At 41.3% G+C, this 23,146-nt stretch overlaps 1 long non-coding RNA gene across 1 annotated transcript in view; it reads right to left on the bottom strand.

Moving 5' to 3' along the window:
• The window catches only part of LOC122770907, a 43,016-nt gene that overhangs the window by 5,712 nt on the left and 14,158 nt on the right, over positions 1-23,146 (bottom strand). The window contains exon 3 of the long non-coding RNA XR_006360567.1: positions 8,914-8,989. This is a non-coding gene — a long non-coding RNA (uncharacterized LOC122770907). The remainder of the gene's footprint in view (positions 1-8,913; positions 8,990-23,146) is intronic.

Below are 23,146 nucleotides of genomic sequence, written 5' to 3'. Positions count from 1 at the left end.
CAACCAAGTCCTCTGTTCTCGTGAATTTACCCCCCGCATCAAATCCTGGAGTGAATGGACAGGAAATCCATTCAAGGAGAAATGAATCAACCTAAATTTCTTTGGTTTGGTTCTTGTGTCGGCAGGGATTCGTCGTCAGTCCTGGCAGGAAGCTCAGCTTCATCCTGCCTGACATATGCATGTACATGCTGTGATTATGTACCAGCAATAACAAAAATAATAATGATAATAATAATAATAATCCTGGAGTATATAGAGCAGAGGCAGGTGTTGCTATATATATGTATATATATATATATATACATGTATACATATATATACACATATATATGTATATATATATATATATATAGTCATATTCATACATTATTAAAATGTTTCCTGTAAACTCTGCATTGTTTCGCAACATTTAGAAAAAGTTCCCTGTGCTGTGAAGTTAGCAGATTTTTTTTCTTTATAACTTCTACACTGTGGTGCAATTATAATATAAACTAAATACTTTAATGTCAATGTTCTGCAAAGTTACAGTGAACTAAGATAAATTCTAAATGACTTCCTGTTGGGTCAAGTTAATATTTACAGACATGTATTGTTCGGGTTAGGTTTCCGTTCAGTTTCGAGCAGATCGGTCAATGTACGGCAAAAGTTACAGGGCACTTCCTGGTTGCAGTGGCCACACCCCTTTTGAATCTGCGAGACCGTTTGATAACTTTTCATCTTTGATGTGTCTGGTACGAATTGACATGTTTAAACAAAATAAAATAAAGTTACGATAAACGCGCTCGGGCGAGTTCGGTCGTTTACGAAAAAGGCCGACTTCCTGTTACGCACTCTGCTGTTCGTCTGTGGACTGTGGCGTGTTTTCACCAAGTTTCGCGAAATTTAGTGCAACTTAGTTTTGGTTTTCTCCATCTTTTCTTGGGGGGGGGGGGTTTCTGTCGGTTTCCACCAACATTTTATACGATTGAAAATTTCCAATGTGTGGAAGATCGTAAAAACAAATTCTAATTCAATTCTAATATATATATATATATATATATATATATATATATATATATATATATATATATATGAGCATATCTTGGAACAGCACTTTGTCACCAGATGTGATGATGATGATGCACATCTGGTCACAAAGACTCCTTTGTAGATGTGGCATCAACACCTGTTGGCAGGATCTCAATCACAGATGAATTAGATATGATTTCAACACAGCGAGACACTGAATCACAGGTGCAGAGCGACAGCAGCTCTGCACTCAGAAAGCGTTCGCCCGCTGCCAACAGGTGAGGCCACAACAACTGGCTGAGTCAAAGCACTCGGGGTAAATGACACGCGCCGCTGCCGTCGCTGACAGCTGCCACACACGCACCGACAATCAGTGTTTTTTTTTATTTGGCACAATGTGATTAGCAAATGGTAAAGGGTGCAACTTAAACTTTCTATTTTTTTCTCATGGCTCTATATTAAATGCTAATTAAAAAGCGTCATAAATAAATGTTAACAACAACTAATATATTCAGTAATAGTTGATATTTTCATGATATGGGCAAAAAGTATTACAAAATGTTAAAATAATAAAAAACTAAAATGACATGCATGACCAAAATGTTAAAAATAATGTATTGTTAAAAAACATAACTGACATTGTTAAAAACAATGTTACAAAAGTGATCTTATGTTACCAGAAAGCTAAGTTTTCTTCTGTAAAATGTTGCCAAAAAAACAAAAAGGTCTTAAAATACACAACAAAAAACTAAATGTCACAAAAATGCTTACATGTTACCAGAAAGGTTTTTTTAAAAAACAAAATATATAGTAAAATTACAAAAAACAAGACTGACATGAGCAAAAAGTATTAGAAACATTTAAAAAGTAATAAAAAACCTCTAAAAGTTAGAAAATAATGTATCGTTAACAAACACAACTGAGTACTGCTTTCAGAAAGTAAGTTTAGTCATGTAAAATAAATTTAAAAAAAACACTTCACTGGCGTTTCAAAGCGTGTTTTGTTTTGCAAAAGTTGCTAAATGTATCGTTACAAATCAGCGTGACCTAAATTGTTACGGCTGCAAATATGAATAAATGAATCACCAAGTTTTAATATTATAATAATAATAAGTTTCTGTGTTTATTTCCTGAATTTTCAGCTTTTTAAATGTGAATATTTTCTGTTTTCTTTGCCCAATATAACAAAAAAAAAAGGGACATTTAAGGACATCACTGACTTTGGGAAACATTGACAGATATTTTTCTTGCACCAAACGACTGATCACACACCAACAGTTTCCCTTTCTAAAAGGTTTGAATTAGCGTTCATTTTTATTTATTTATGATGCGTTTTTTCAGTTTTAAACTTTGCGTCATGAAAACTACAGAGAGCAAAGACAGAGAGAGAGCGAGAGACACTGCTGAGCAACAACATGTCAGGCATCACAGCATGAAGACAGAGACCGTGGACAGGACAGAGAAAGACAGTCGTCTTTTCATTACACTAAATGTTGAGTACATTGTAAACACATTTAACGTATAGAAAATAATGTTTTCAACCACGATGACAGAGTGAGAGAAAGAAAAAGAGTGGGAAAACAGACGAGTGAGCATGCAGTGGTCGTTTGCTGTTGTTTCATGAGTAAATTAATAAAGGCCTGATGCAGGTGCTTCGTCAATAATTAAACTGTTAATTAAGAACACTGTGCTTCAGTGAACAGTGGAGAGAAGCTAATAGGGATTAAAAGCGACGGCTCAGCATTCCTCTTGATTTGAGAAGATCAATTAAGTGTCCACTGCTGACGAGTGAAATCCACGTCACCTCCCATTTCCTGGTTTAATTTCCCAATATTTTTAGCAGTAAATAATAAGTCTCATTAGAGTTTATTATATTTAGTTATATCAAAGAGAGAGAGCTGTCAAACCTGACCCCAACCCCGGCACAGACTTTGCTCTTATTACGACGTGTTTGCGATAACGTGACAACCATTGAATGCGTCAAAGGTCGTTTGCACGTCAGGGTCACGTGACTGTCGTGGTTTCACAGAATGTTTAGTGAAGTATCGACCGCAAAGTTTAGGCTTTTTACGGATACATTTTTATTCTTTGTTTTGTCGCTCGACAAAAAAAACAAAAAACAACAACAAATTGTCCCAACGAATATTTCTTCACATTTGAGCTGAAGCTCATTGAGAAACCCAGAATATCAGCAGCAATAACCACAAAACCAAATTATAACACAACTCAATAACAATTGTTTCACATTTTTGAGGCACTAAAATGGATGGACGCAAATCAGAACTGGCCACAAATGTAATAAAAAAAGGCAAATATGTGAAAGTGGTGCAAAATGGCTCGATAGTGCCCCCCAAACGTGAAACTCGGTAGGACAAACCTGAAACTAAGTTGCACCGAATTTGTCGTAACTTGGTGGAAACATGTCACAGCCCGAGACGAACAAAAAAGTCCATTGGGACCATGACGTCAACTCAACAGGAAGTCGGCCGTTTTGAATTTGGCTTCTATGTTGGCAATTTCCACGTTTCATAAATGAACGGCTTCAAGGGGGCGTGGCTATGGCAACTATCGGAGAGCTCAAAACTTCACACATGAGATAAGAGACCCAGCCCGCAAAACATCTCGACATGAAAACTGAGTCACAGTGCCACCTGATGGCAGGGTGGTGGCTGTGAAGGTCTGCACAATTGCAGCACTAATATAAATGTCAGTTCCTAATTAATAGAGAGTGACTGCAGAGAGCATAGTTTAACTTCCAACACTTTTACACATCTATTTTTAACATCTGTTCTCACTTTCCAATTTTTAAATAGAAAAAAAAACTTTTAAAATTGTATTTTCCTTCTCTAAATCAGATTTCTAACATTTTTAGATACACAGTATCCCTTTTTTTTGTTCAGACGTCCGATCTAGAGATAGACGCTGCAATGTAGGAAGTGTACTCTCGGAGACATCTTAGAAAACCTGCGACAGACTCACCACAAACCACACCAACCGCTGACAGTGAGGGGAGAACACTGGTTGTTTACAGTGACCTGAGTCCTGACAGAGATCATATCACATTTCTGCTCTGATTGACTCCGACAAAATCCAGCATACTGATGGAAAACCAGAGAAGGAGCATGAAGATGGAAGATGTAGCGTGAGATGTTTTCTCAGAAAACACTGTAAAAAAAAACAGCCTTTTTCTCTTTGACAGAAGGAGCGGAAGAGTTTCAAACAGAAGGATTTTTGCCGGCGGCTCTGAGCATCAGTGGACGCGAGCGTCCGCTCGTTCAGTTCCTGATGTGTCAGTAAAAGCGTCAGTAAACTCAACGACCACAGTCTGTTTCGGCTGCTGCCGTCTGGAAAAAGTGGTTTCACCGCCTCGAGGCTCAAGATCTGCAGACTCTGTCACAGCCGTGTGAATTCAACGGACAACAATGATCCCATGAAATCACAACTTTATTTGTGTAGCGCCTTTCATGAGCATGATGAGATCATCACTGAAAATGGAACAGAAGAGGAACTTAACTACCTACCTGCCTACTTACGTATGTACCTACCTACCTACTTACCTACTGACCTACCTACCTACTTACATGCCTACCTACACCCACCTAGCCTTTGCGTGCTGCACCTGCCTGCCTGCCTGTTAACCTACCTGCTTACATGCCTGCCTTACCTAATGCCTGCGTGCGTACCTGCCTGCCTGCCACTGCGACCACCGGCCTGCTTTGCGTCCACCTGCCCACATGCCTACCTACCTACGCACATGCCACCCGCTACCTGCGTGCCTACCTCCCACTACCTACCTGCCTACCTACCGACCTGCCTACCTGTAACCTCTACCTGCTTACGTTGCCTGCCTGCGTGCTGCCGCCTACCTAGCCTGCCCGCCTACCTTACTGCCACCCCTGCACCCGCCTGCCTATTGCCCTACCCTACCCCCCTGCCTGCCTGCTTACATGCCTACCTACCTACCTACCTACCTACCTATGTACCTACCTACTTACATGCCTACCTATGTACCCACCGACCTGCTTACGTAAGTACCTACCTACTTACATGCCTACCTACGTACCGATCTACCAACCTACTTACTTATGTACCTACTTACTTACCTGCCTACCTACAACCTACATTTTTTGTTTCTGATTTTTGGTACTGTGTAAATCCCTGCAGAGAAATTCTTCTCGACGTTTAACTCAACCACAACCAGGAACTTTCCTCAAAGTAGAAGTACGCAGCCAACAGGGGCTCAGGTGTACCCCAGCCCTCAACCTTGCAAAGATTCAAACCTGCAACCCTCCTGTTACAAGCCAAGTTCTCCTTCCACTTGTCCATAGGCTGGATTTTTTTGGAGTTTTTGGTGCTGGCTGAAGGCGACATGGACGGGACGATTGAGGTGAGGGACTTTCAGCTGCAACAGATTCACCACTAAATACTGGCCAGTTTTACACACTTTACCTTTAAAAATAGAATCATTAAAAAAAAAATTAAAAAATTAAATGCTAAAGGTGAGAAACATTACATTTCTGTAAATAATACCGGAGAGGCTGAAATATAAACAAAGGGAAAAGTAAGCAGACAGAAATTGAGTTCAAAGCCAGACTACAAAGGTCGATGTCGAGTCTGCTTTTAAAAATATCAGCGCTCTGTTCTGCCCTCAAATACGTTTGGGAATGCTGAGTCATCGAAGCGTGTTTGAAGGGAGAAATTTCAAAGAAGTATATGAAAAAAAATACCTGAAAAAGTGCAAAAATGTCCAGAAGGAGCAAAATATGATGGAGAAAGTGACCATGGACAATTATATAATAACAGTAATAATAATAATATTACAGAGCGGCTCACACAGACCAAATAATCCAAAACTCTGACGATGTTACGATACGATATACAAATATACATATATATATATGTATATGTATATATATATATATATATATATATATATATATATACATATTATGTGAGATATAAGGGCTTATTGGCAGGAACCATGACTTGTGCTCGCTCTCAGTCTGGACTTCCTGTCCATCTGCCCCCCAGCTGCAGAATAATCACGTCAAACTTCAGTGTTCATCTGAAATAATAATCCACCCATTCCCTTTTTCTTTATCTACCTCCCCTTTAATCACCTCGCCCTCCCTATTCTCCCTACATCTCTCTGTTTGTCTTATTATTCCTCTTCCCCATCCTTTCTCCGCCTCCTTCTGTCCGTGTAACGCCAACATTATCTGACCTGAGTCTCAGCGAGTTCACAAGTGCAAATCTGTGGGGGATAATCTCTCTCTCTCTCTCTCTATCTCTCTCTCTCACTCTCTCCCTGTCCATTCTCCACCTTTGTGTTTCTCCCACCTAATCCCTTCTCTCCTCCCGGATTAAAAATAAACAGCGGGATGACAAAAAAGAGTGACAGTTGCATGGATGGCAGTGGACGTGAGAGAGCAACACACTAACATGAAGACCTGAAAATCCAAACTGTCAAAACATGTAACTTATGTTAGATACTGGATGTTTTTATCAATATTTACTCTCCCAACCCATAGAACCTGTTGCCCGTGGACATTTCCTTTCTGAAACTGATATTAATAACCCTTTAACACCGAAGGCATCGCAGATGACACGTTTGCACACTTTGCGTTACTGCAATTACGCAAAGGTTTGGCCGATCGGAAAAAAATTGCAATGGTTTCTGAAAGCTGAGAAGTTGCGCATCAAAACCAATATGTGATTATTTATGTTAATTTTACTTGCGCCGTTGCAGGAAGCCGGCGAATCAGCGTCTTTATCTCCAGAGAGGAGACAATTGGATTCCAAAAAAAAGCAGTGTGTCGTCTGCATAGCACTGGACATTTATGTTGTGTTTTCTAATAATGCTGCCTAAATGAGACATGTAACTTCTGAATGTGTCCACGTCAGAGTTTTCAGTTAGAGTTTTCATCAGTATTTTCAGAAACTTATTCCAAATTAAGTTATTTTTTAAAATCCTAGGTTAACGTGTTTTATCAATGTTTACTTGCCCCAAAAAAGTAGAATCTGTTGAAACAGGAAATTAGGCTTTTTTTTTCCCCCAAAATGAAAGCTTTTGTTATTCTATTTGCAGAAGTGTTGTGTCACAGAATCATACAATAACATCCCGTTTGTTTGTTGATTCAGTGAAACATTGCTGAGGTTTAGCCATGTTAATTGTCTCATCTGTCCACATGGATACATAAATACATAAAGTCATCTGCATAGCAATTGACATTTATGCTCTGTTTTCTAATAATGTTGGCTAAAAAAAAACAAAAAAAACATGGATAATAATATAAAGAGTATAGGTCCAAACAGTGAGCCTTGTGGAACTCCGTTTTTAATTTCTGTGATTTTTGTGCATATGAAGGAATTTTGGTGAACTTGTACAAACTGGGATCTTTTAAATAAGTAATAATAAATAAGATACTTTGTGTGCAGACCCCGCAGCACTTTATTTTGGTAAATACGTGCCCCGCCCCTTCACCAAATGTGATCATGAAGTGTCACAAGGAGGTATGAGTGGTATGCTGACAGCAGCAACTAACTAAACGTTTTATTTATGAGGCAGTTTTCTTGCCAACAAAAGTAGATTAAAGAAATGTTTGAAAACGACAGAGAGGCAGAACTGAAAAAAGTAAAAATAAGGATAAACAACACAATGTTGCCTCGTTTAGGTAAAAACATTTAAGTCTAGATTCTAAAAGTGTTTACAGTTTTATAAGAGTGAATTGAGAAGGACTCGTGGTGTCCCCCACCAGCATCTGTGGAACACTCGGAGCTGAAATGTGAGGACGGTATCTCACTCACACACACACACAGATGCTCTCGGACTGAGGGGACGGTGGCGAGTGAAGGTCTGAGTGCTATCGTCGCTAACAATGAGACCATTGATTTCAAGTCCACAGCTTCTCCTCAATCATCAATCCTCCTCACCTTTCTTCTCACTCTTCTGTCTCCTCGTCTCCTCGTCCTCTCTGTGCCTGACGACGTTTTATACCGTTTTCACGTGTGGACACTTCGGATTTTATTTGCTTCTCTTACTACTACTTCACTCTTTTGCCCACATACTCTATTTTGTCCCCCTTGTTATCTTGCTGTTGCCTCGTGATCACAGTACTCGTACGAACGTCTTTTCCTCATCAGGTTTCATCCTGTGAGACGACGGCAACACAAAAGCCCCTCTGTCTACAGCTACAGTACATCCCGGCATGACTCGTGGATACATTCTACGACACTTCCCAGATGATTTTTGTATATTTGTTTTTTTTTTGTCCTCAAAAGTTTGAGAAACTATGAGCTTTTAACCTCTGATCAAGTTTCTTATTGTTTTTAAGGACGCTTTTATTTGAAGTCAAGTCCTCACCTTGCCAAATTTTATAAAAACAGCACGTTTTGTTTCAATGCTGCGTTTCAGGGCCTGTTGAATGCTGAGCAACCGTCCTCATCTTCTCACACACACACACACACTATGCTGGCGGTCCTTCGGGCGGAAACAGCTTTTCCTCAAGTGTCTGCCTTCCAAAAACACTTGACAGGGACAAAAATTGGCAATTCATTCCCTCACTTGTTCATTTTTTCTTCTTCTTCTTATTCCAACTCATATTTTTTTTTTCTCTCTCTCCTTTATTGATCGCAATCACTTGTTCGCTGCACGTGTTCAAATTGCAAAGCGGGCGTTTTTTTTTTTCTTCTTCTTCTTCTTCTTCTTCTCTTGCTGCCAACAAGAGAGAAGAATGGCCCAATCAGGGGAAATTGGTGCTAATTCTCGCTCCTTAACAAGAGACTTGGTAGCGAGAGAGAGAGAGAGAGAGAATAATTTTTGATCAAAAATGAACAGGGAACTGTGGTCGCAGGCAGACACGGTAATCAGTGATCCTCTGTGAGCGAGAGAGAGGCTGAACGTACCGACGTGAGTGGTTTCAGCAGTGAAGAACGGCTGCTCTCAGGAGACGTCGGGTCATCGTCTTCTGTGCTCCCAGAGCTAAAGGAAAAGAACACAAAGACGGAGAGAAACATACGATCACATACAACAACTGCATCAGTGCCTCAGTCTCACATGAAGAGGGAGAAGAAGACAGGAATCATCTACAATCATGTAGAAAAAACACTAGGAGAATTTAAAATAAACCAGCTACGCGTTTTGCAGCCCGTGACGACCGCGTGTCGCCAGCGCTCAAGCGTAGTCTGAGAACGTTCGCTCGCTCGTTGACAGCGACGGGAAAACTATGGTCTGTTTGAAATGGCGCAAGGTTGACACAGAAATACGGGCTTCTAATCCGGAATGGACCGGGGTTCATCCTTCTCTTGAGGTCCTCTTACGTTTGAAACCGAAGCTTGAAACCGCTGTGTCTCATGAGACGCTGGCAGCGGTTAAAACGCAAAAGTGGTCAGTGTCCAGTTCCCTGTTCATTAGGTCACTAAAAGTCTAATGAATATTTCATTTTTTCATTAATTTCTGCTCCGTGTCAAGGTCGAACACACACACACACACACACACACACACGCTGGTTTCCATGACTTCCTGCTGACTTTCTCAAACTAACCTGAACCATAATGACTATTGACCTAATCCTAATCCTAACCCTGAGCTCAGTTTAACTTTAAAACACGTTTTCACCTTAAACTTTACTTTACGGGGACTTGATTTTTGTCCCCATGAAGAGGACAAGTCCCCATGATGTGACTGTGTAAACAGATTTTATACCTCAGTGAGGACACATCATTGACATAAGACATGACCTAAACTTAACCGTCACAACTAAGTGCCGAACCTTAACCCCGAACCCAAATCCACGTCTTAAACCTGAAAAAGCACTTTCAGGAAGTTGTGGGGCCGGATTTTTAATTCCAGATTATGTGAACAGTTTTACATCGGATTATAACACGCCGGGGTCTGACCACCAGGTTGCGCTGACTCACTTCCGGTTACCGCGGCAACGCCGATGATGGCCTCGCACACACACACACACACAAATTTGCGGCTGAATTTGCAGATGAAAAGTCAAGATGTTTTTTTTCTCTTTCACACACACACACACACACACACACGAGGAGGTCTAACTCTTCAATGTGACATTGAGCTAATCACATTCAAGGGAGGGAAGTGTTTGATAAACAACAAACAGTCTCTCTCTCTCTACTTTGTCACTAATCAGCAGAAGAGCTTCCAGAGAGCAGTGCGCACTAATGCATGTCAACAGCCACGTCGACTCCATGACGACGAGTAAACAGCTATTTACCCCGCCCCCTCCCATCCGGCACACAAAAAACAACATTTCAGCATCAGGACGTCGCTGCCCGTCTAAAGACACTGAATATGTGATGAAGGAGGAAAGAGAGAGACTTCTTCTCTTCCTCTTTTTACCTGTTTCTCCCCCTACAGTTCACATTAGGACACACACTCCATCCTCTTCTCCTCTCCTGACCACGTGCATATGTTTCCATGTCTAATCCGTTTTATATGCTTCTGTTTTTCTTTCAATTCTTTGATTTCATTCCACTGCCTCGATCTTCTCGTCGGTACCTGGATATTTTACAGCCGGCTGTTCCCTCACAAGACCTCCTGATTCTGATGACTCAAGGCTGCTAACAGACCGCAGGGGGCAGTGGAGACGGGTCTCCAGTCTCATTTAACCATCACGACGACTGTGAAGATGTCAAATTAGGGTCGAAATCCCACAAGTCTGCATTTGCACACACCTGGACCTGAGATGATTGCATTTTGATGGATCCACTGGATCCAGAAGAACCTTCTGGATCTGTAAAGAACACAACTATAGCTATAACGGTCTTGCGTGAACAAGATGTCGCCCAGATGTTCACATCATGAACCGCGTTCCAGTTAAATTGTTAAATTTGATGTCTGATGCCACTTGTTCGTTTGCAGAGTTTCTGTAAGAATTTATGTGTAAATAATGTTCAAGGGTGTAGCTTCTTACCAGGATTGACGTGGATTATCACCTGCAAGATCAGATTGATCTTCTGGAGACTAGAAGTTGCTAACAGAAGAGCAAACTCAAATCCCACGCTTGACGAGACGTACGCGTTTTGTTACCGACAAGAGTTTCGAATGAAGCTTTGACGAGAAATGCAGACGCAGCAAAATGTGAGAGAGGGAGGGAGAGAGAGAGAGAGATGAAAAAATCATTTTAAATTTAAAAAACAAAAGAGATGCTTCGGATCCTTATCTCGCATAATATCGTTCATAAACATGAAAATGTGCATAAGTCAAGAAGCTTTCGTTGCGACGGGATTATGGAGTCGCTTTAAAACGCGATAAACTATTCAACTCCAGCGACGAAGAGTGTTTTTCTCTGTTTCATTAACGTTTAACACGACTTTGACAAACACATTATCTTACATTTAATGTCACAGCCGCCGCAATAAAGAAGAAAATCATAAAAAAACTACTTGAAATTGAAACAGATTCTTGGGAACAATTTCACAACAAAGTCAGACTTTCCTTTACATCCGTGTCACTCAAATCCATTCATGTGTTTTCCTGCGCTCGCCGTCTTTCTTACAGTGAGAGGTAGTTGTTGTTTTTTGTTTTACCCCTCTGCCAAGGAGGCAGAATAACATTCTGCTCGTAGGAGGGAGCTGGCTGAGCCGAGCCGTGCTGTTCCTTTTCCATATTTATGACTGAGAGGTGTGCGAGGAATGGCTTCCACACCTCTCCCACTACGTGTCTTCATCTTCCAACTATCCATCCATCTGTCCGTCGTGCCGCATCACCTGCTGATCAGCAGATTTAATCCGACGCTGCTGTGAGAAAAGTTCTCGACAGCTGTTGATCCCCCCCCCCGTCCGTCCTGTTCTCTCCTTTCATGACCTGTCGTCACATTGTAACCCGTATCGGTAGATTTGTATCCGCGGGTTTTAAAACAGACGTGAAGAAGTGAGGAGAAAACTGCTTAACAGACACAAAACCATCCGAAATCACTGCGCTAACAGAACACGTACCAAACAGCTGAGATTAAGTCACGTCATCGTTCCGTAGCTACGAGAAGAAAGAATGTGAGGGCGTATCGCTGGTGCGTTCCATTAGTTGGAAGTCGGAAGGTCATGCGGCGTTCCGAATCTCGGAGTAACCTCACCGACCCTGACTCTGACTCTGACATTCCATTAAAAAACGCGGAAAACTGTAGGGGGGAGAATCACGGGGTCACCTCGCGATACGATACGCGCTCCCCGCGACAAAGCGATTCTGTGATGATCGACCTATTGCGAGACGATCACGATATCCGCCTTGAAGTCTCTGTTTTGGACGCGGAGGGAGCGTCATTCACCAAAGCATAAGTCTTTTTGGATGAACGAGGATGGGTCCTGGTTCTTCACGAGAGAAATGTTTCTCAGCACGAGACTGCAAAGAATTTAGGTTTGTCACCATGTGCAGTACGTCATATATATATATATATATATATATATATGTCTATATATATATATGTATATATATATATATATATATATATATATATATATAGATATGTATATATATCGTGAAAAGAGTCAGGGAGTGCTGCTGCGATGGACAGAGTAAATCAGGGGTGTCAAACTCATTTTTGTTCAGGGGCCACATACAGCACAATTTGATCTCAAGGGGGCCGGACCAGTAAAAATAGCAAAATAATAGAATAATAACCGATGAACAACAAGAACTCCTTTGTTTTTTCTCCTTTGTTTTACATTTAATGAAGGATAATTTTACAAAACAAAGAAATATAAGTGCAATTTCACTATTTATATCATGCCTAAATGTACTATTTACACAGCACACTGGATCTATAAAGGCACAAACATTTAGTCACGGGTATCTGGAGCATTTGACATTACATTTAGATTAGTGTGAAATTTTAACAAATTCATCCTGTGGGCCGGATTGGACCCTCTGGCGGGCCGGTTCTGGCCCCCGGGCCATATGTTTGACACCCATGGAGTAAATGGTCGTCATCTAAGAAACCGCCAAGTTCTCCAGGTCCCAACGTATATATCTGAGACACAGTGTGCTGGACTGCGGTCCACATCTGTCCCCTGCTGAGAACAGTGGACAACGTGCCGTCGTCCCTGCAGCAACTATGGACAAACGTCCAATTCCATGTGAAAAAAAAAAAAGAAACTTCTTTCAGTGCCCATTTACTTTAAATTTGAAAAACAACTTCTTTTCTCTAAAGGCATGAAGTGTTTTCTCAATTAAAAACATGTTCACAGATCGTAGATATTAGGAAATCTACACGTCGCCTCCGACTCACCGAATCATTTCCCCGAAACAGAGAGCCGAGGTAAACTGTTGCCATTACACTGGGAAACGATGCTTTCCAAGATTTATAATAGGATCAGAGTGAACTGCACTGTTTTTGTGCGTCAGTCGGAGCCTAAAATTAAACACGCGGCTCAGTCTCATATCGAGTTTCGTGTGACTGCGATGTTTACTTTCTGTGTCAGTCAATCAGCAGAGTTAAGAAAAAGAATCGTCTGTCAGGGAAAACCTGTCCTTTGTTTGTGAATCAAACAAACTACAGGTTTAAGTTTGCAGTGCACTTTTAAAAAAGCATTTCCAGCATTTCTGCAAACGGGATTTGTTGGCGACGGCGCTGACGCGTTCAGGAAACCAGAGAGGAGACCGTCTCCTCTGAGTTCAGCCGCCGCGGTCGTCCACGGATGACAGAGACCACCCGTTAGGCACCTCGTTATAAGACAACCACAACTAAAGGCTTTGGCCAAAATGTGTAATTACTGCTGCTCCGGGTTGTAAGAAATACTACACTGGGACAGAGAAGTGCTGCCATCCATGAAACCAGTGGACACAATCCAGAGGACGGTGTAAACACTCCGGCGTAAACTTCACTGTCCGTGACGCGTTTCGGGGAGAAATCTGCGGTGGAAACAGCTGTTCCAGTGACATGTGAGTGCGGCTTTGAAGTTTGAATCACACACACACACACACACAGAGAGGGAGGACGTCTTTGAGCACTCGTCCCCTCGCGAGACGGGAGATAGTGGATGAAGGACGATCTGCATCGTCCTCTGCTGACGTTTGGCTCTTTGCGTCTTTACAGCGACGCTTGAGGGACCCAGATTTCTGTCGTTCATTTTGTTTGGACTACTTGATTTTACAGGAGGAGGGGGCGTGGCCGGTAACTATAGGAGTCCACGTGTAAAACGAGACTGGACGACGTCAGTGTGGACGCACGCGAGATCTGATCTGATCAATATCTTATTGCATTATCATTTTATGATACTGAACGATACGATACTTTCACCCACTTTTTCAGTACACAGTACTGTGTATGTACACGTGTACAGTACGAGTACAACGTATTTTTTAGATATCTATGACCTCCAAGAACGAGAATCTACCCAGACGTATAATCTGACATTCAGTTATACCCAGCAGAAGACTTTACACAGACTTGGAAATGACAGTTCACTGATGCTCTTGCCTTTAATCTGGTGGATCTTTAGAGGAAGTGTCAGAAATGAAATAAAAAAAAGAAGAAAAAGAGATAAACGGCGCAGACTTATCCGAGGAAACTCAAAGCTGTAAATCTGCTACGAAAGGTTTTTTTCTGGCTGAACTTATTCAGTCTGTGAGTAGAAGTGGTGGAACTTTGTTCGAGTTTTCCTTTACCTTGTTTACCAGTTTGGGAAAAAGCAAAACAAACAGAAAAAGGCGAACACAAGCGAAACAAAGCCGGGTTTCCCCCCCCCCCTCATTCATTTGAGCAGCGCCACCGTGAGGAGACACGAAGTAGTGAAACTAACAGAAAATTTGTAATAAAATAAAGTTTGGAAAACTAAGGGTATTTCGGTCAAAGAAGCGCTGGATACCACCGGTGAACGCCTGACGACCTCAGAAGCAGCGGCTGTGCGTGACCTCGCATGACCCTCAACGTTGCCGTGGCAACGGCAGCCTCTTTTCTCTCCCTCCTCTTCCTCCTCCTCCCCTCAACAACACCACACTGTTCCATTACGGGGGCAAAGTAATTTATTCATGAAACCATTACTTTACAGGCTCGCTGTGCGTCTGAGAGAGAGCGAGAGGCCTTTGCCTCTCGACACGACACTTTACGTCGCTCTCATGTGAGCGCACACGCCCGCGTGTGTGTGTGCGTGTGTGTGTTCAGACGCAGCCTCTAAAGAAACACGTGTGAAGCCGGCGCTGCGCTGCTTTCATCCGTCTATCCAAGGAGCATGGGAGGAAGCTCGCACTGTTGCGGCTGCCGTTACTAAGGCAACCGAAACTCCCTTGTCCAATTAGTCGTAAGCCTTGCTGACTTTAAGGTCCAATATGCAACATTCTGTCTCACAAAAGTTTTCAAAAAAAAACCAAACAACAAAAACAACAAGTGCAGCTCTGAAAATAAATCGATGTTTTCAGAGAGAGCGAGAGAGAGATGAAAGCAGGTGCTGCCGTTTTGCACGACTTCTTTGTAAAAGGGCAGAAAAAGTTGGAAAATTGGAAAAAAGTTTGCTGTGTGCTCATCTTGCAGGTTGCAGGATCCAGATCCACTTTCAAGGCTATCATTATTATTATTATTATTGTTGTTGTTGTTATTATTATCATACATAGCATCACCGTTATTATTATGATGCTACAATTAAAAGTAGATATCAGTATAACTCTTATCAACAATGCCTGCTGCTGCTTATATAAATGACGTTGTAGTTCTATAAACATGTCATCACTGACCTGTCTAAACTTAGAACTGGACACAATTGTTGTATATCTGCTCCTGGTCTCTCTCTTCTGTTTCTACCTCATCTCCCTCTTGTCCTTTCTCCCACCCCCATTTATCCCCCATCTGTACTTTCACCACAACCTGTCTTGGCACATCTTTGAGTCTGGTTCTGGCTCCTCTCTCTCTCTCTCTCTCTCTCCACTGATGCCGAAAATGGAATCAAAATACAACATGACCTAATTCTTCTTCACAAAGTAGGTTTTGAAAATTGGACGTCGCCGCCCCGTGCGCGCGCATAAAAACTGCGGATGGGACGTCCGAGGGGACGCGCGCAGCTTCGGTTTCACTCGGGTTTTAAATTATTTAATGCACAGGAAGTGATTAAGAACAATAATGTATCACGGAGCATCGGATGGAACCTGGAAATCAAGCCGCGGTGTGGGTGTGCGTGTGTTTGCTCCCTGTCACTATCAGAGGCGCCTGCAGTCTGAAGGAAAAGCATCTGGTTTCAGCATCTGGACACACACACACACACACACACACTCACACATTCTAATTTTAAGGACTTATGACAAACCTTAACCTTAACCACAATTCAAATATTAGTTCCTACATTTTAACCAGTTCCTCTTCTGCCTCATTGGGACCAGGTTTTGAGTCTCCATGGGGAGTACACACTCCTGAAGTACACACACACACACACACACACAGTGGAGGTGTGTGAGAGTAAGAGTCAGTGAGAGGACACCAGGAAGGTTATCTGTGATCAGAGCCCGCAGTTATAATATAACATAAACATGTATATACACGGAAATACACACACACACACAATACAGAGACAAAAAAGAAAGACACGCACACGCGCGCGCGCCTCACACCTGCCACACTTTGTTTTTTCTCTCTGCGTCTTCACACATACAGGGCATGAAAGGAGCAGCAGATACAGTGCGTATCATCAGTGAATCAGTCACCTCAGCAGCAGCAGCAGCAGCAGCAGCAGCAGCAGCAGCAGCAGCAGCAGGAGTGTGAGAGTGCAGACAGATGCTGTTCATGCCTCCATTTACCTCGCTGGTATTACACGGACTTAGAAAGACTTGGTTTTTGTTGTAACAATGTTTCTTGGCAACAAAAAACACGTTTGTTTCTGTTTAATTCGATTCAACGGCAACAAAACAAAACCCTGTGAATATTACGAAACATTTGAATGAATGAATATGAATAAATATGAAAGTTGCAAAGTTTTTTTCTGTGTCGAAGTACGAGGAACTAGCTCGCGGATGAACGCGGCAGAATCAGAAGAACTTAATTTAAGATAAGATAAGACAAGGTAAGGTGAGGTAAGGTAAGATAAGGAACTTTGATTTGAAAATAAAATGAAATAAATAAAAGGAAGTCCAAAAAATGCATTCAATTACACATTAAAGACTTTAAAATTCCTCAACTAGTCCTCTCTCAGAGATTATCTGGTTAAGAAGTGAGAGAGGAATGATCTGTTCCTTCTAAAGAGGTGAAGGTGTTTTATTTCTAAGGGAATCGTGTCAATCACGTCACCTTTCACACACAAAGCAGGTTCCTCTGTGTCTAACGTTTCTATGGCAGTTAAGATTATGAGGATAAATGGACATAGTATTGATTTTTCTTCTTCTTTCTATTCAAACTAAATCTGCTCTGAGGCTCCAGACTGGAACATTCCATCACCGCAGGAAGATAAAACAACCGCACACACCTGCTTTAAGAGTCTGTGAGGGACAATAATCATCTTTCATGTAATTCAGTGAGTCTGGTGTGGACGTGGACATTTGACGCCAACAGCTGTCGCAAGAAAATGATGTCACTTCTCGCCTGCAGCAATAATTGGAGTTAATAATCCTGTGGTTGTAAAGACACTTTAGAGATTTAATTGTGCACAGATTTGACTGTTCAGAGTGTGAATGAACAGCTGTTTAAGAAGACGAAGAAGTCGATTTTGAAATGACGAATCACGTTCTGATTTATCTGTTGCAGCTTTTCCACTTCACAGTTCTAGCACCACTCCGCTCTACTCGACTCGGTTTGGTAATTGAAACTACTTGGCTTTGACTCTCGCGTCGGACGTCGCACTCATGACTCTTACCAGTGACGACACTCTCTGGACCAATCAGGGGCCCGGCAGTCTGTTGACGTCACATTTTAGTGATGGAGAAGCAACAAAAAAGACTACATGTTTTTTATATGAACGTCCGTAATCAAGGGAAAACGAACATGCGACAGTGTGTCAGGTAAATGCCGGAAATAATGGAGCATCTCGTGAGGAAACTCTAAAAAAATCTGCCTTCCATCCTGTGTTTTTTCTTGATTTTCTTCAAGGAGACAAATGCTCGGCTCCACGCGTGATTACAATAGCGACAAACGCTAGCATCTGGTTTAGATGCAGAACTGACGACGAGGTGAAAAATGATAATATTCCTAAAACAAAGAGTGTGACACGCTGGAGCTTTGTGATTAAGTCAGTCAGCTACTTGCTCCCAGATGGTGAAACGTTGAGGTCGGTCGCTCGCTGCAGCCACAGTCTGTGTTTACACGCAGACGGTGAGACAAGTGACTGAAGTGACTCACGCGAAAATTGTGTTTACATGGAAAACATGATTGAAGCTCGCGCCGGTCGCACCGGACTCCTGGTTTCCTGGAATCGCGACAGCAGAGGTGACTCATAAACACACACACACACACATGCACTAAGAACTGTTCTTACTTCTGAAATGTGCTGAGCTTGTGATTTAACACGGACAAAAAATAAATGTGTTGTGACAAATATCTGAATATAAAGAGCTGCCCAGTCCCGTGAGACTCTGAAGTCTTACCTCAAGGCCCATTTGTTTGCTTTGGCTTTTAATCCCAGCTGAGTTTATCTTTTATTCCATTCATTTATATTAAAATTACGGCACAAATAATATTGTTCCCTTATTTTACTATTAAATCTTGTTTCTCTTGCTGTGTTTTACTCATTTTATTTGTTGATTTATTTAAAAACACAAAAAACATGTGGGTCCCCAGAGTGTGGTAAACCGCATCTGCAGACGCACCTGGTTTTTGGCTTGCGTTGGGCTTCTGAAGGCTTCTAACGCTACTGAAGACAAACTTAATTGAATGATGACTCGGCTTTGTTGCACTCACATTATCCTCTTATTTATTATTTGAGGCAATAAGACAATAAATCAGCTCTCTTCATGTCATGTCAACACGTCGAGCTAGTCGGACTTGGTGTTCTGTGCATGGATCAAAATATCCTCCACGGTCTGTGCCAGAAAAGCACAATCCATCTCACCATCCAATTTGTTTTTCTGTCACGTAAAGGTCCACTGGAAACTGATTCAAGCGTATAGAGAAATACGAACTACTCAGGAGTCAGACGTACCATTCGGACAACCAAGTTGTCCGATTGTCTTAGCCGGACTATGACCATAGCTCTATTAAACTGTGAAAATGTGTCAGTGTGTGTTTGTAGACTCTAGTTTCGGGCTTGTTTCAAGTATGTTTACAACTCTCCACTAGATGGCGACATTTGGCCATATTCGGCATGTGGAGAAAAAACATGGTATCTCCACTAGATGGCACTGTCACAAGTGCTGCTGCTGTTTTTAATGAAAAACATGGTGGCATCATGACGAAAACGTGGCATTTATAGGGTTAAAATCTTCAAATGTTAATTGGTATTTGATATCAATAATTAGCTAAAATGTAGATGAAAGAAAATCAGATCAGTGACGGTCAAATATAATTATTTAAATAATATTTTTTATAGCTTGCTTTTTTGTAGGACATTTTTTGCGCTTAGTGCTTTAAGTGTGAGTATTTGACACATAATATAATAATGCAAAAAAGAAAAAAAATGTGTAGCTGTTAATTATTGACATGGCCCAGGCTGTAATAATTAAAAATAAAAAAAGATGTTACTTTGAATGTAGTTTATTGAAAATAATTCATATTTTCTGGTTAAATCTAAAAAGGAGGGCATGAAGTTACACACTGGAGCTTTAAGTGAAGCACTTAAGCCTCAGCGGTAAACGTATAGACGCTGGTGGAACAGGAACATAAGGTAAAGACTGTTTAATCACCGAGCGCATGACCGGCGCTGCTTCACAGGTGCATGCGTGTGTGCGTGTGTGTGTGTCCTGCTGTAAACCACAGGGACCAGCGACAGACTCCCTCTCCGAGCAATTTGAGCCCATGAGGATGAACCACAGTGAGGAGGTGAGAGCTAATTAGAGCAGCAGAGGAGCGCGGGGACTGCGCCGCTGAACTGGGACATCACGTCTAAATACCTGCAGTGGATCTGTGATTCATCTATTACAAGCCCGGGACCCGACGTGCCGGTGCCCCGCTTTCCGTGGGTTCCAACCTGACGAGCCCATTAATACGGTTCAATGAGCATCAAGTCCCAGGATGCAGCTGAGAGACTTTTTTTATTTTTTTCGTTTTTTGGTTGAAATGGTATTATTAAGCATTAGTATTAATAGAACAACGACAGAACTGAGATATAAAAATCTTAACTTTGTCGTATCATCACTTTATCCCTGCTCCTCATACAATACAATATCCACTTTGCAACGAACGCCAAAATCAATGGAGGTCAAGTTTCCTTCAAGTGCGTGGGATGCAGGTTTATGTGATGACTTGGAGGCGCCTGCACGGGCCTCAGGAGGAAGAGAGCAGGTCCTCCACTAATCTGAAGGTCGGAGCTTTGACTCCCCGGTTCCTCCGGTCCACATGTCAAAGTGTCCTTGTGAAGGAGCCTGAAGGCTCTCGCTGGTTGTGTTTGAACGGAGGCAACAAGCCGAGACACATACGTGTGTGTGTGTGTGTGTGTGGGCTGTCGAAATGCCCGTTTTTGCTCAAATAAAGAACAACAACAAATGTTTCCGGTCATAGGCCACGCGGTGGTTAGCGTTGTTGCCTCACGGCGAGAAGGTCACCCAAGTTTGCCCGTTCTTCCTTTGCGTGTGTGTGGGTTTTCTCCGGGTTCTCCTCCTCCTTCCTCCTTCCTCATCGCAGTCCACAAAACATGCAGAGGTTAATTGGACACTCTGCGTTGTCTTTGGGTCCGTGGTTTCTCAAACGGGGGGTACGTGTACGTCTACTGTATTTATCAGGTGTTTGTGATCTAATGTCACTCCACCAGTGTGGGAAATATATGTGAGGAAGAGGAGGAGGATGAGAGAATGCACCATTGTTGTGTTTCGTCCACACAGAAACAGAAAACAATGACGTCGTAGCTCCACCTCTACCTTGCGCTTTAATTTGCTTTTCTTTCTCCTTTCTTTAAAAATACACTTTAAAAAGATTTAAAGATTTTTCCTCTCTTTTTAATTTTCTTTACTTCTACTACTTTCATTGAAGCTGCTGAACTCTTTTGAAGTGGAAACGGAGATATTCACAAACAGAGAAAAAGGACGTTTCTTTCGTTTCTGGACATTTAACAGATATTATTGGGAATAACTTTTTTTGTTTCTCCAGAATAACGTTCATTATCTGGCAGTTATTTACAATTTACTGCATGTAAAAATAGTGTATGAACAATTTAAAATGAAGAAAACAATACTGCAGCTCGGTGTTAAAGGGTTAAAAATATTTAACTTTAAAAAGAAACTGGATTGGGTGTCATTCACTCATTCATTCATTCATTCATTCATTCATTTACTCACTTTTCTTTGGGCGAGCAGGAGCTGAGTGCAGGTGGACGAAAAAAAAAACCCAAACACTTATCTTTACTAACTTATTTCTGAGTTGGTAAGTAAATATCACACACGTGTGCCTGAGGGACACTTTTGTCCCCGGTGTCACACAGTCCAGTTTGAATCGGGCTTAAAAGGTCCAAAATGGAACATGTCATCATTGTGTGTGTGTGTGTGTGTGTGTCAACATTTTTTTTCGCACACAGAAATTGCAATTTCATTTCTAGAACACGAGAGTTTCTCGTGCCTTTGCCGTGACGCTAATCAAATCCACATCCAAACCGAGGGGGAGAAGAATAAAAAGCCGCAGATTTGTCCTCTTTTGTCAGTGTGCTGTGGCGTAACGACATCAGGGACACGCGTGAGACTACTGCAGCAGCAGCAGCAGCAGCAGCAGCAGCAGCAGCAGCAGCAGCAGCAGCAGCAGCAGCAGCAGCAGCAACACAAAAAAAAAAAAACCTGCCTTCACACAATAAACTGTCAAAAAAAAATCAAAATAATGCAAAGTGGTCTGTTAGTTAAGTACAGCAGTGGTTCCCAAACACCGGGTTGGGGACCCACGGATGGGTCGTGGGTGATTTTTTTCGCGGTCCCCAAACAAACTTTTTACATTTTTTATTCATGTGTTTATGTTTCTGTTTATGTGTGGATAAACCCTTAACCTTAACCCTTAACTTATTATCAGTTCCCAGGACCGAGAGGTGACGGAATGTTCCAGTGTGTTGACTTTACTGAACAATTAAAGATGTTTTTATTCAAATAACGGAATGAACTTTTTTCTTTTTATTTCTTTCTTTTTTATTGGTACTTGCTTTTGATATTTAAGATTCTTTAAGAGTGAAAGGTTTTATTATGAATAAATGACTGAGAATTCATCCTCAGTTATTCAACCCAATGTCTGACGTTTCTGCTTTCACATGTAACTCATATTTTAGTGTAATATTTATTCATTATTGATAAAATATTAAATGCCATCCCAGGATACTTGATGAGGTTTAGAAAGAAATTCTCTTGTTTTACGGCCCTGTTCATATATAGAGAGCATATAAGGAATCGTCTTTTTAGTAAAATGTCTACTATTGTTCTACATTATATTATATTAGTTCTTTATTTATTATAATAATGTCTGTTTGTCTCTCATGAGACTTGGGTTGCCAGGCCTGGGAAAGAAGGAAGACTATTTATTTTATAGATAATTTGTTTAGAATTATCCATATAATTATTATTAGTTATTATCATGTTTTTTTTCTTTCTTTTTTACGACATTATAATGTCATTAATATAAAGCGTTTGTTGATGGGCCACCGCCACCTCACTTTTGACATGTTGAGGGTTCGGTGAGTGACACCAAAATGAGGATAAAATCAATAAATCATATAGATTTACAGTGTTTGTGTGTGCAGTCACGCTGCATTAACTTCACTTTCTGTATTTATGTTGGAGCAGATTCCAACATTTAACCATAGACAGTATATACATATTTATGTTTATATATACATGTTTATATGTTACTGTACAATTCTTCTTCTCTTCTTCTTCTCTAAGTTTTCCTGATACACTAACTTGACCGTTTCTAATCGATAAGATATTCATTTCGTACAGAAAACACAAACAACCTCAGTTCATTTAAAGGGTAATTCTGTAAAGACCTCACTGGAAATATTCATTCAAATGAAAATAAAATAGCTTCTGTTCTCAGGGATTAAAGAGCGTCACTTAAATAATCGGCTTCAAAGAAAAAAATATATA

This window comes from Solea senegalensis, linkage group LG6 (genome assembly GCF_019176455.1).
Source record: "Solea senegalensis isolate Sse05_10M linkage group LG6, IFAPA_SoseM_1, whole genome shotgun sequence".
Taxonomy (NCBI): Eukaryota; Metazoa; Chordata; class Actinopteri; order Pleuronectiformes; family Soleidae; genus Solea; species Solea senegalensis.
This window is presented reverse-complemented; position numbering and strand designations above follow the sequence as displayed.